Source organism: Anolis carolinensis, unplaced genomic scaffold (genome assembly GCF_035594765.1).
Source record: "Anolis carolinensis isolate JA03-04 unplaced genomic scaffold, rAnoCar3.1.pri scaffold_7, whole genome shotgun sequence".
Taxonomy (NCBI): domain Eukaryota; kingdom Metazoa; phylum Chordata; class Lepidosauria; order Squamata; family Dactyloidae; genus Anolis; species Anolis carolinensis.
Genome location: NW_026943818.1, coordinates 19081197 through 19091343, shown reverse-complemented (window position 1 = coordinate 19091343; position 10147 = coordinate 19081197). Strand labels below are relative to the sequence as shown.

At 40.3% G+C, this 10147-nt stretch overlaps 1 long non-coding RNA gene across 1 annotated transcript in view; it reads left to right on the top strand.

Annotated features, from left to right (window-relative positions):
* The first annotated feature begins 9378 nt into the window (after positions 1-9378).
* LOC134293051 (uncharacterized) overlaps positions 9379-10147 on the top strand; it is a 295247-nt gene continuing 294478 nt past the window's right edge. Inside the window, exon 1 of the long non-coding RNA XR_010000110.1 lies at positions 9379-9559. This is a non-coding gene — a long non-coding RNA (uncharacterized LOC134293051). The remainder of the gene's footprint in view (positions 9560-10147) is intronic.

Below are 10147 nucleotides of genomic sequence, written 5' to 3'. Positions count from 1 at the left end.
TTTGTGATCAATTTCATGCCGGTGGTATTCCATAGTGGGGCTGCAAGGCCCCCAGAGAGAAAAAGAAAAGCCCTCTTCATTGCAAACATTTCCATTTGCCATTTCGGTGCTGTTGTTGTCGTTGTCGTGTGCTTCCCAGTATTTTCCGACTTGTGGGGTTTTCTTGGCCTGATTTGTTCAGGGGGGGTTTGCCACGGTTTTCCCCTGGTACTTGGCTTAGGTTCACTCTGTGGTTTTCCAGGACTGGGCTGGAATTCGAACCCTGGACTCCCAGAGTTGTGTTAGGATGGGTCCCATTTGTAATTCAGTGAATTGTCTTCCAGAATGCTCTAGTTCTTCACGGCAGACTGATAGATAATGGCTTGTGGACCTGACTGCTGTACTTTTGAGTACATACCCCTCAACTGTCTGTCTGTATGCTTGTGTGTGTGTGTGTGTGTGAGTACAGGCCCGCAGCCAAAATATTTTTTGGAAGGGGTTGAAACTCCCCTACCCAAGATGACTTTTGAGGCCAGTGTCTTCTGATCTGGCATAAGATCTCAACAAAGCCCTGAAATGAACATCATTGTGCAAAGGTTCTTCACAGGTGATAGGTCCTGAATCATTGCTCCCTCTTTAAGCCAGTTTTTGTCGTCCACTAGTTTCTATAATTGGCAAAAGTTTCTTTCTGCTTTCTTCTGTTTTCTTATTTCCTTTATCATGATGATGGGTTACCTCAAGAAGTTTTCCATTGTGAATTAGCAAGACATTTTCAGCCAAGCACATGTTGTTCTGATGGTACTTTTTTTGGTGTCTACCGAAAACTTCTATTGCATTTTCCCATTGCATAAATGGTTTAGCAACCAATGTACCAAGATGCTGATGACCATTTGTACCTTGCAGCTCTGGAGGGACTCTAATTTTTGCTTCTCATAGATTTGGCATGGGGATTTGAATTACAGTAGAGTCTCACTTATCCAACATAAATGGGCCGGCAGAACGTTGGATAAGCGGATATGTTGGATAATAAGGAGAGATTAAGGAGAAGCCTATTAAACATCAAATTAGGTTATGATTTTACAAATTAAGCACTAAAACATCATGTTATACAACAAAATTGACAGAAAAAGTAATTCAATATGCAGTAATGCTACGTAGTAATTACTGTATTTATGAATTTAGCACCAAAAAATCATGATATATTGAAAACATTGACTACAAAAATGTGTTGGATAATCCAGAACGTTGGATAAGCGAATGTTGGATAAGTGAGACTCTACTGTACCAGTGAAAATTAATGAATAAACCAGTTTTTTTTAACCTGAAACATTTTGGGGTGGTTTGAACCCCTAAACTGCCCCCTTGGCTATGGGCTTGTGTGTGTATGTGTACACATGTATGCCATGTCTTCCAACTGTCCCAATTTGTCAGGGACAGTGCCATCACACTATTTTCCAGCTGCTTTTAAAATGTCCCGGTTTCTCTCCCCTCCTCCCGTTCTTATCAATTTATCCTTGCCTTTCCTCAATTGCTGCAAAGTTCAAAAGTCATCAATAAACTCAAGAAGAGGCCTGAATCATGCTCTTCCCAGCAGGCTGAGGCAAAAGCTGATTCAGCCTCTCCTAGTTTGTTTGTTCTTCCTCATTCATAATGTTTCAGCACCTGGGCCATAACCTGATGGTACTTGGCCACACGTCAGAGGGTGTGCAAAAAACCCCATGAAAAGTCAACAGAAGGTTTGAAGCGATGCTGATTTCTTAATGCTGCCGAGCCAAGCTTGCTGCTTCCTCCTCATCCGCTCCGTGTTCTTGGCTTCCTCTGCTGTGTTGAGGGTTTCCCTGCCAGTACTGCAACCCTCCAAAAAGTGTGTGTGTGTGTGTGGGGGGGGGGCGGAGAATGCTGACCGTTGCCATTGCTCCCCATGGCCGGCCGGCCGAACGTGGCAGGGAAGCCGGCCTCCGCTTTGCCTCCCAAGGCCCCCCTGCAGCTGTCGTGGCAGTTGGAGCCGCAGCCACCCTTCTGGGATGCCTTCTGTCGGGGTCCACGGTGGATATTGTCTTGGATCCCCATCGCGGGTTCCGCCTCCTTTACACTCAGCGCTGGTGCGCGCCTAGGCCTCCCTATTCTTCCGGCAAACGCCATGCCTCTCCTTTCTCCTCGCATTCAGAATTAATCAAAAGGAGGGCAGAAGTCGAGCAATAGCGGCAGTCAACCCACATGGACAGGTTGGGGTTGGCTGACCGAATTTGATATGCATTTGCCATGGAGATAGACTCGTCCTCTTTTGTCTCTCCTTGCTGTTTCAAGTCATTTCCACTCTATTCTGACCCCAAAGCAACTCTATCCCAGGGGTTTTTTCATGGCTGAAGACCATCGCCTTCCTCCGAAGCCTGGAGAGTTTGAGTTGCCCAAGAGCACCCAGATTCATGGGGCAAGTGGAGATTTGAACCCTGGTCTCCAGAGTTGCAATGCTCAAATCATATAGGTCACCATTGGTCGGAAGAGACTTGAAGGCACACAACAACTTCACAATTAGAATCATAGAATAGTAGAGTTGGAAGAGACCTCATGGGCCATCCAGTCCAACCCCCTGCCAAGAAGCAGGAAATTGCATTCAAAGCACCCCCGACAGATGGCCATCCAGCCTCTGCTTAAAAGCCTCCAAAGAAGAAGCCTCCACCACAGTCCAGGGCAGAGAATTCCACTGCCGAACAGCTCTCACAGTCAGGAAGTTCTTCCTGATGTTCAGGTGGAATCTCCTTTCCTGTAGTTTGAAGCCGTTGTTTTGTGTCCTAGTCTGCAGGGCAGCAGAAAACAAGCTTGCTCCCTCCTCCCTATGGATAATACAGAGGCTTGGATAAGCGAGTCTTGGATAAGTGAGACTCTACTGTATATTGATTCCCCAGGAGAGCCTTTTCTTTCCTTTCCCCTTCCTCCTTCTTTTCTATTCAGGTGCCTCCTTCTTCTCTTTTCACAGGTATTCCTTTCCTTCCTTTGGGATTCTGGAAGACATAGTCCAATAAAGCCAACTTTTGGGAAAGTCAGGGTGGTTTGCCCCTAAATGAGAATGAATAAAACTGATTTCTCTGATATTTCTCTCTCTTTCCTTCCTTCCTTCCTCTCCTTTCTTCCTTCCTATTCCTCCTCCATCCCTCCTGCATTTCCACCCCTTGCCCTCTCCCTCTGCCATCCAAGCCTGGAATGTGCAATGAATAAATTGGGATCCGAAAAATCTCTTTCCAGCTCGCCGGGCTAATCCTTCTTGGACGTCCCGAGCCGGCTCCTTTTCCCCTTAAGTTGCTTATCCGTCCACACCGAGGCCTCGCCACAGTCCTTTAATGTCCGAGGCAGATGGACGCCTCACAAAGGGGGCCTCACCTCTCCAAGCTGGTCCTGGCCCATGCCTGATTACCCCCCAATACAGAAGTTCGAATTGATACAGTGGAACTGTGGTGATTCAATTAGTGCACCGGGCATGAAGAAAACCGCACAAAAGAGACGCGCAGTAGTTAGAAAGTCATTTTCTTTTGATCATTATAGCATCTCACACGTGGAGGCAGAAAATTACAGGCTCGTGCGTCTTCGCCTAATATCCTCCGGGGCCAGATTTGTCGAAACGTTGACGTTGGCTGTCAGAATCACGGAACGTCATGCAGAGTTGACGGATTTACAGCAAAATCCAAAATCCACTGCCTTGTTTTGACCAACCAAAAATGCAGAAAAGACACTGTGCAAACTTTCAAAACTTTGCTGGCTTCTTCATGAGGCAAAGATTTTGAAAATCATACGGGAAAAGAAGTAAAGTTAGAGTCAAAAGCCTACATTGGATCTTTGTTTTCGGTTAAAATGGTCTCTAGAAGCAGTGATGTTATGGTTTGAGTGTTGAATAAGGGTTCAAGTCCCTGCTTGGCCATGGAAAACGCACACTCTCTCAGCTTTCCTCAGATGAAGGCAAAAGGAGCCTGCAAGCTTCACTTTAGAGTCATTAAAGTGGGCCCGGGCTGTGGCGCAGGCTGGTGAGCAGCCAGCTGCAGCCAGCTGCAGCCAGCTGCAACAAATCACTCTGACCAAGAGGTCATGAGTTCGAGGCCAGCTCGGAGGCCTGCGTTTGTCTCTGTCTTTGTTCTATGTTAAGGCATTGAATGTTTGCCTTATATATGTAATGTGATCCGCCCTGAGTCCCCTTCGGGGTGAGAAGGGCGGAATATAAATACTGCAAATAAATAAATAATTATAAGACAAAAGGAGGGGAGATGTGATTGCCATATAAACATATTTGAAAGGATGGCATAAGGAAGAGGGACCAGGCTTGTTTTCTGCTGCTTTGGAGTCTAGAACTCAATGGAGCCATGGATTCAAATTCCAGGAAAGAGATTTCACCTGAACATTAGGCAGAACTTCCTGACCGTAAGAAGAGCTGTTCAACGGTGGAACTCTCTGTCTCATAGTCAGTGGAAGCTTCCTCAGAGGCTTTGAAACAGAGGCTGGATGGCCAGTTGTCAGGGGGGCTTTGATTGTGCTTTTCCTACATGGAAGGGGGTTGGACCTGATGACCCATGTGCTCTCTTCCAACTCTATGATTCTATGAAAACAACTTGAAGGGACACAACAACAAGATGTTGAATGGAAAGCTGTGTTTGAAATGCCAAGGATACCTGTTTAATTTTTTTCACACTCCCTTCTGCTTTGATTCCCACTCCCCACGAAAACACAAGGATGTTTCTTGACCCCATAACCCCATGGCGTGAAGGGCGAAACTAACAACAAACAAGGAGGGTCAAGGAGATCAACAGAGGTCGGCGCACATAAAAAGAACAGCCGTCTATTGCTTGACCCATTCAGATCCTGATTGGCCTTGCCTCTCCCAGACTTAGGTGACAGGTTGCCTTTGCAATCGAAACTGAACTAACTCTGCCCATCACATAGGTGTTGCTGCATCCGTACAGAAACAAGTACAACCACAGCATCACCTTCCCAGGATTCCACACTCAAATCAATTACTAAACTCTGTCATCATTATGTTTTCACTTATTTGATTTTTAAAAAATACCCTTGAGTTCTTCCCATCGAGTACACTATGTAACACAATTTTTGTTCCTGGGTTATAAATGTCATTTCCTAATTAGTTCTATCTTAAAAGCATGGGGAAGTTTTGAAAGCTGCACAAAGGTTTTTGTGGAACATCCTGCACATTTTGCTTTTCAATGAGTCTCAACCAATTCAACCTAGTTTATGACAGCCACAACAAAGAAGTTTCTGGAGTAGAACAACTACTTTCAAAATAAGTACTGCACAATTAAACAATAATAACACTTTCGAACCAGGAACATATTTTTTCAATTTTTGTTACATAGTGTTAATCCAAGCCTAAGACTAAATCTTACCAAAGTTTGGATTTAAATTCCTGTATATCTTGGTATCCACTGGGATTTGGTTTCAGGAGCCTTGTGTACGCCAAAATCGGTCAGTGTTCAACTCCCTTTATATACAACTTGCTTAGCAACAGAGCGATGCCTGTTGTTGTTATTATTATTATTATTATTATTATTATTATTATTATTATTAACTGCATTTCTATACTGCTTTTCTCACCCCAGGGGGGACTCAAAATAGCTTACAACATAATAAATGGCAACATTCAATGCCTCACATATGCATAAAAATATATCACATATCTAAATCAAAAACATATAACTGTAGATTAAACCATTAAAACTATAAAAACATCAAACATAGATATACAAATGAAACATGTTATTGCAGCAATTAACGTAGATCCCTTTTCTTCCCCCACTAGGGCTTGTTTTCTGCTGCCCTAGGGACTCAATGGAGCCATGGGTTCAAGTAGCAGCAAAGGAATACAGTATTCAGAAGAACTTCCTGATTGTAAGATCTATTCAGCAGTGGAACTCTCTGCCTCAGAGTCCAGTAGAAGCTCCTTCCATGGAAACTTTTAAACAGAGGCTGGATGGCCATCTGTCAAGGGTGCTTTGATTGTACTTTTTCTGCATGGCAGGGGATTGGACTGGAGGCCCACGTGGTCTACATACATCGATACATACACTGATACATACATACATATTTTCATTCATATATACATAGACAAATGGTGTCGTAATAAAATGGCAAATTTAAGGTCTGCCTATGGGATTGTTAAAATATTTTTAAATCTGTGGATGACTGAAACTGCGGATATGGAGGGCTGACGGCACATTTCTGTGTGGCCACTTGGCCAGAAGTTTGGCGGCCCGTTTTGTCCGCTTTGCCTCCCCCTCCCGCCTATTCTTCTCGCGCCTCTCTGTCTGGCCGCCCCGATATGCTAATCAGTGTGTAAGTATATCCTTTCAAATAATTATCATATATTATACTCTGCTCATCTCTGTATAATTTCCTCATCTGCATAATCGTATTTGACTTCCTTATGAATGTAAAAAACCATCTTACCTTGGGCCAGTTAATCTTCATTGATTGAATATCAAATGCGTTTGAATATGTTAGCCAAAGCTTTCCCATCCCACCCCAAATAGCAATTGGGGGTGGTGGAGGAAGGAAATGGAGAGGAAACAGAAAGAAAATATATCAGATGAAATCATGCAGCTTTCGCCTCTTATGGGAACCAACGTTGTTCCTTTGGCTGTTTAGGTTGGCCTAAAAAAATAAAACGATACAAAAGACATATGTCACAATAAGATCCAAGGCATTTTACATTAGAGTCCCTTCGGGTGAGAAGGGCGGGATATAAATGTTGAAAATAAATAAATAAATAAATAAATAAATATATCCGAGGACGAACATACCCCAAAACTATACAAGCATTCTTCTATTTTCAGTTGTGATCCACTTGTTCAATTTAGACAGGTTGGGTATCTCTTACCTGAAATGTTTGGGATCAAAAGAGGTTCGGCTTTAGGATTTTATGGAGGGGAGGGGGATATTTGCATATACAGTAGAATCTCACTTATCCAACGTTCTGGATTATCCAACGCAGTCTGCCTCCCGCCCAAATCCAGAGCTGTTTCTCTAGGCAGCAAGGACGGATTTTTTTACAGATTTAACTTCCGACAATGTTGTTACTGTAAGTTCATTTTATGCAATTCTATCTTTATTTGTAGCCAATTTGTTAGTAGCCAATGTTTTTATAGTCAATGTTTCCAATACACTGCAATGTTTTGGTGTTAAATTCATACATTTACTTATTTATTTGCTACATTTATATCCCGGTCTTCTCACCCCAAAGGGGACTCAGAGCGGCTTACAAATCAAATGTACATACAATATATTATTAGCATAGCACAATATAACATTAAATTACTATATTGTACTGTATCATTATATGGTAATATTATTAGTAATATTACATTTAATATATAATATATAATTAATATTATTACATTGTATTAGTAGTACAGTAGAGTCTCACTTATTCAACATAAACAGGCCGGCAGAATGTTGGATAAGCGAATATGTTGCATAATAAGGAAGGATTAAAGAAAAACACCTATTAAACATCAAATTAGGTTATGATTTTACAAATGAAGCACCAAAACATCATGTTAGACAACAAATTTGACAGAAAAAGTAGTTCAATATGCAGTAATGCTATGTAGTAATTACTGTATTTATGAATTTAGCAACAAAATATCACGATATATTGAAAACATTGACTACAAAAATGTGTTGGATAATCCAGAATGTTGGATAAGCAAGTGTTGGATAAGTGAGACTCTACTGTATATCATTATATGGTTATATTATTAGTAATATTACATTTAATATATAATATATAATTAATATTATTACATTGTATTAGTAGTACAGTAGAGTCTCACTTATTCAACATAAACAGGTCGGCAGAACACTGGATAAGCGAATATGTTGCATAATAAGGAAGGATTAAGGAAAAGCCTATTAAACATCAAATTAGGTTATGATTTTACAAATTAAGCACCAAAACATCATGTGATACAACAATTTGACAGAAAAAGTAGTTCAATACGTAGTAATGTTATGTTGTAATTGCTGTATTTACGAATTTAGCATCAAAATATCACGATGTATTGAAAACATTGACTACAAAAATGCGTTGGATAATCCAGAATGTTGGATAAGCGAGACTCTACTGTATAAGCATTAAATTACTATATTGTACTGTATCACTATATGGTAATATTATTAGTAATATTATATTTAATATATAATATATAATTAATATTATTGTATTGTATTATTAGTAGTATAATATTGTATAATATAATACAGTAATTAATTATTACATAACTTTACCGTTTATTGAACTGCTTTTTCTGACAATTTGTTGTAAAACACGATGCTTTGGTGCTTAATTTGTAAAATCATGACGTAAGCTTTTCATTAAACCCTCCTTATTATCCAACATTTTTGCTTATCCAATATTGTCGGCCTGTTCATGTTGGATAAGTGAAACTCTACTGTACATTAAAGCGGTGCAGCTTTCAAAATGTTCACCTGAGAAATATCCTTCTTTATTGGGAATTTCTTCCGGGAAAATGCCATGTTGATATAAAGTCCAAATTGTGATACAGTAGAGTCTCACTTATCCAACGTAAACGGGCCGGCAGAACGTTGGATAAGCGAATATGTTGGATAATGAGGAGAGATTAAGAAAAAGCCTATTAAACATCAAAATAGGTTATGATTTTACAAATTAAGCACCAAAACATCACATTTTACAACAAATTTGACAGAAAAAGTAGTTCAATAGGCAGTAATGCTATGTAGTAATTACTGTATTTACGAATTTAGCACCAAAATATCACGATTTATTGAAAACATTGACTACAAAAATGCGTTGGATAATCCAGAACGTTGGATAAGCGAGTGTTGGATAAGTGAGACTCTACTGTATAAGCATTCTCTGTCACGATATATGATATATATCGCGTGTCTTTAAGCACAGCTCCCATATCCCAGATTGTGTGGATAGCAATGCCTTAGAGAATCAAAACAAAGTCCCTTTATTTGTGCAAAATGCATAAAACTTCTTATCCTTACTTATCCTTTCTAATATATATTCTTTTGCACTAGTTTCTTAGCAGAAGGACAGTAAAGGAGCCATTTTGGGGCACCGAAGGTGAAAGAGAGAGAAATTTACCCTCTCAGGCTCTCTGAGGAGACATTTTGAATTCAAAATGGCCGCCCCAGAGCCTCTGAAGAAAATCTTAGGCCCAGAATCCCTTATTTAAGATGGCCGCCACCTATTGGCTCCAGAAGACCTTAGCCCCAGAATCCCTTACTTAAGATGGCCGCCACCCACTGGCTCCAGAAAACCTTAGCCCCAGAATCCCTTACTTAAGATGGCCGCCACCCATTGGCTTCAATTGGATCCAAAATAGCTGAGGCAGCACCCTCTCTGCACAGAGCCTTAGGCGGGAAATCCCTTAGTCAAAATGGCCGCCGCTGTCTCTTTTTTTAATCTGAGGCGCCCAAAATGGCTCCCTTACCTCACTGAAGGGAAAGAAATTGGGCCAAAAAGAAAAAAAAAGAGAAAGAAGAATCAAGGCTGCTTTATTTCCTCAAGTTTGGACAAAGGAGGAATAAAAAGGTAAATGTTTCTGCCTTGCTTCTGTCCCTCTCATAAAGTTCCCTTTCTTGGTCTTCTCTCTGTTTTTATGCCTCATCTGTGTGAAGATAGGGAATAGACATTATATTATTATTATTATTATTATTATTATTATTATTATTATTATTATTATTATTATTATGTTGTCTTGTTACCCACCTCTTTTCATAGCTTGAGTACAGCACAGTTAAAACATATTCCTATGTAAAATACATACTATAGCATACATATAATACAATATATTTTATTATATTATATATTATATATTATATATAAATATTATATATACTAATATATTAAATATAATACTACTGATAATATATAATAATATGTAATGATATACAAATATACAGAGCGGTACTTATTGATCTACTCACATTTGCATGTTTTCGAACTGCTAGGTTGGTAGAAGCTGGGGCTAACAGCAGGAGCTCACCCCACTCCCTGGATTCAAACTGCCAACCTTTCGGTCAGAAGTTTAGCAGCTCTGCAGTTTAATCCACTGCGCCACGGGGGCGCCTACAATATAATACATTTTATTATATTATAATATAATGATACCAATATATT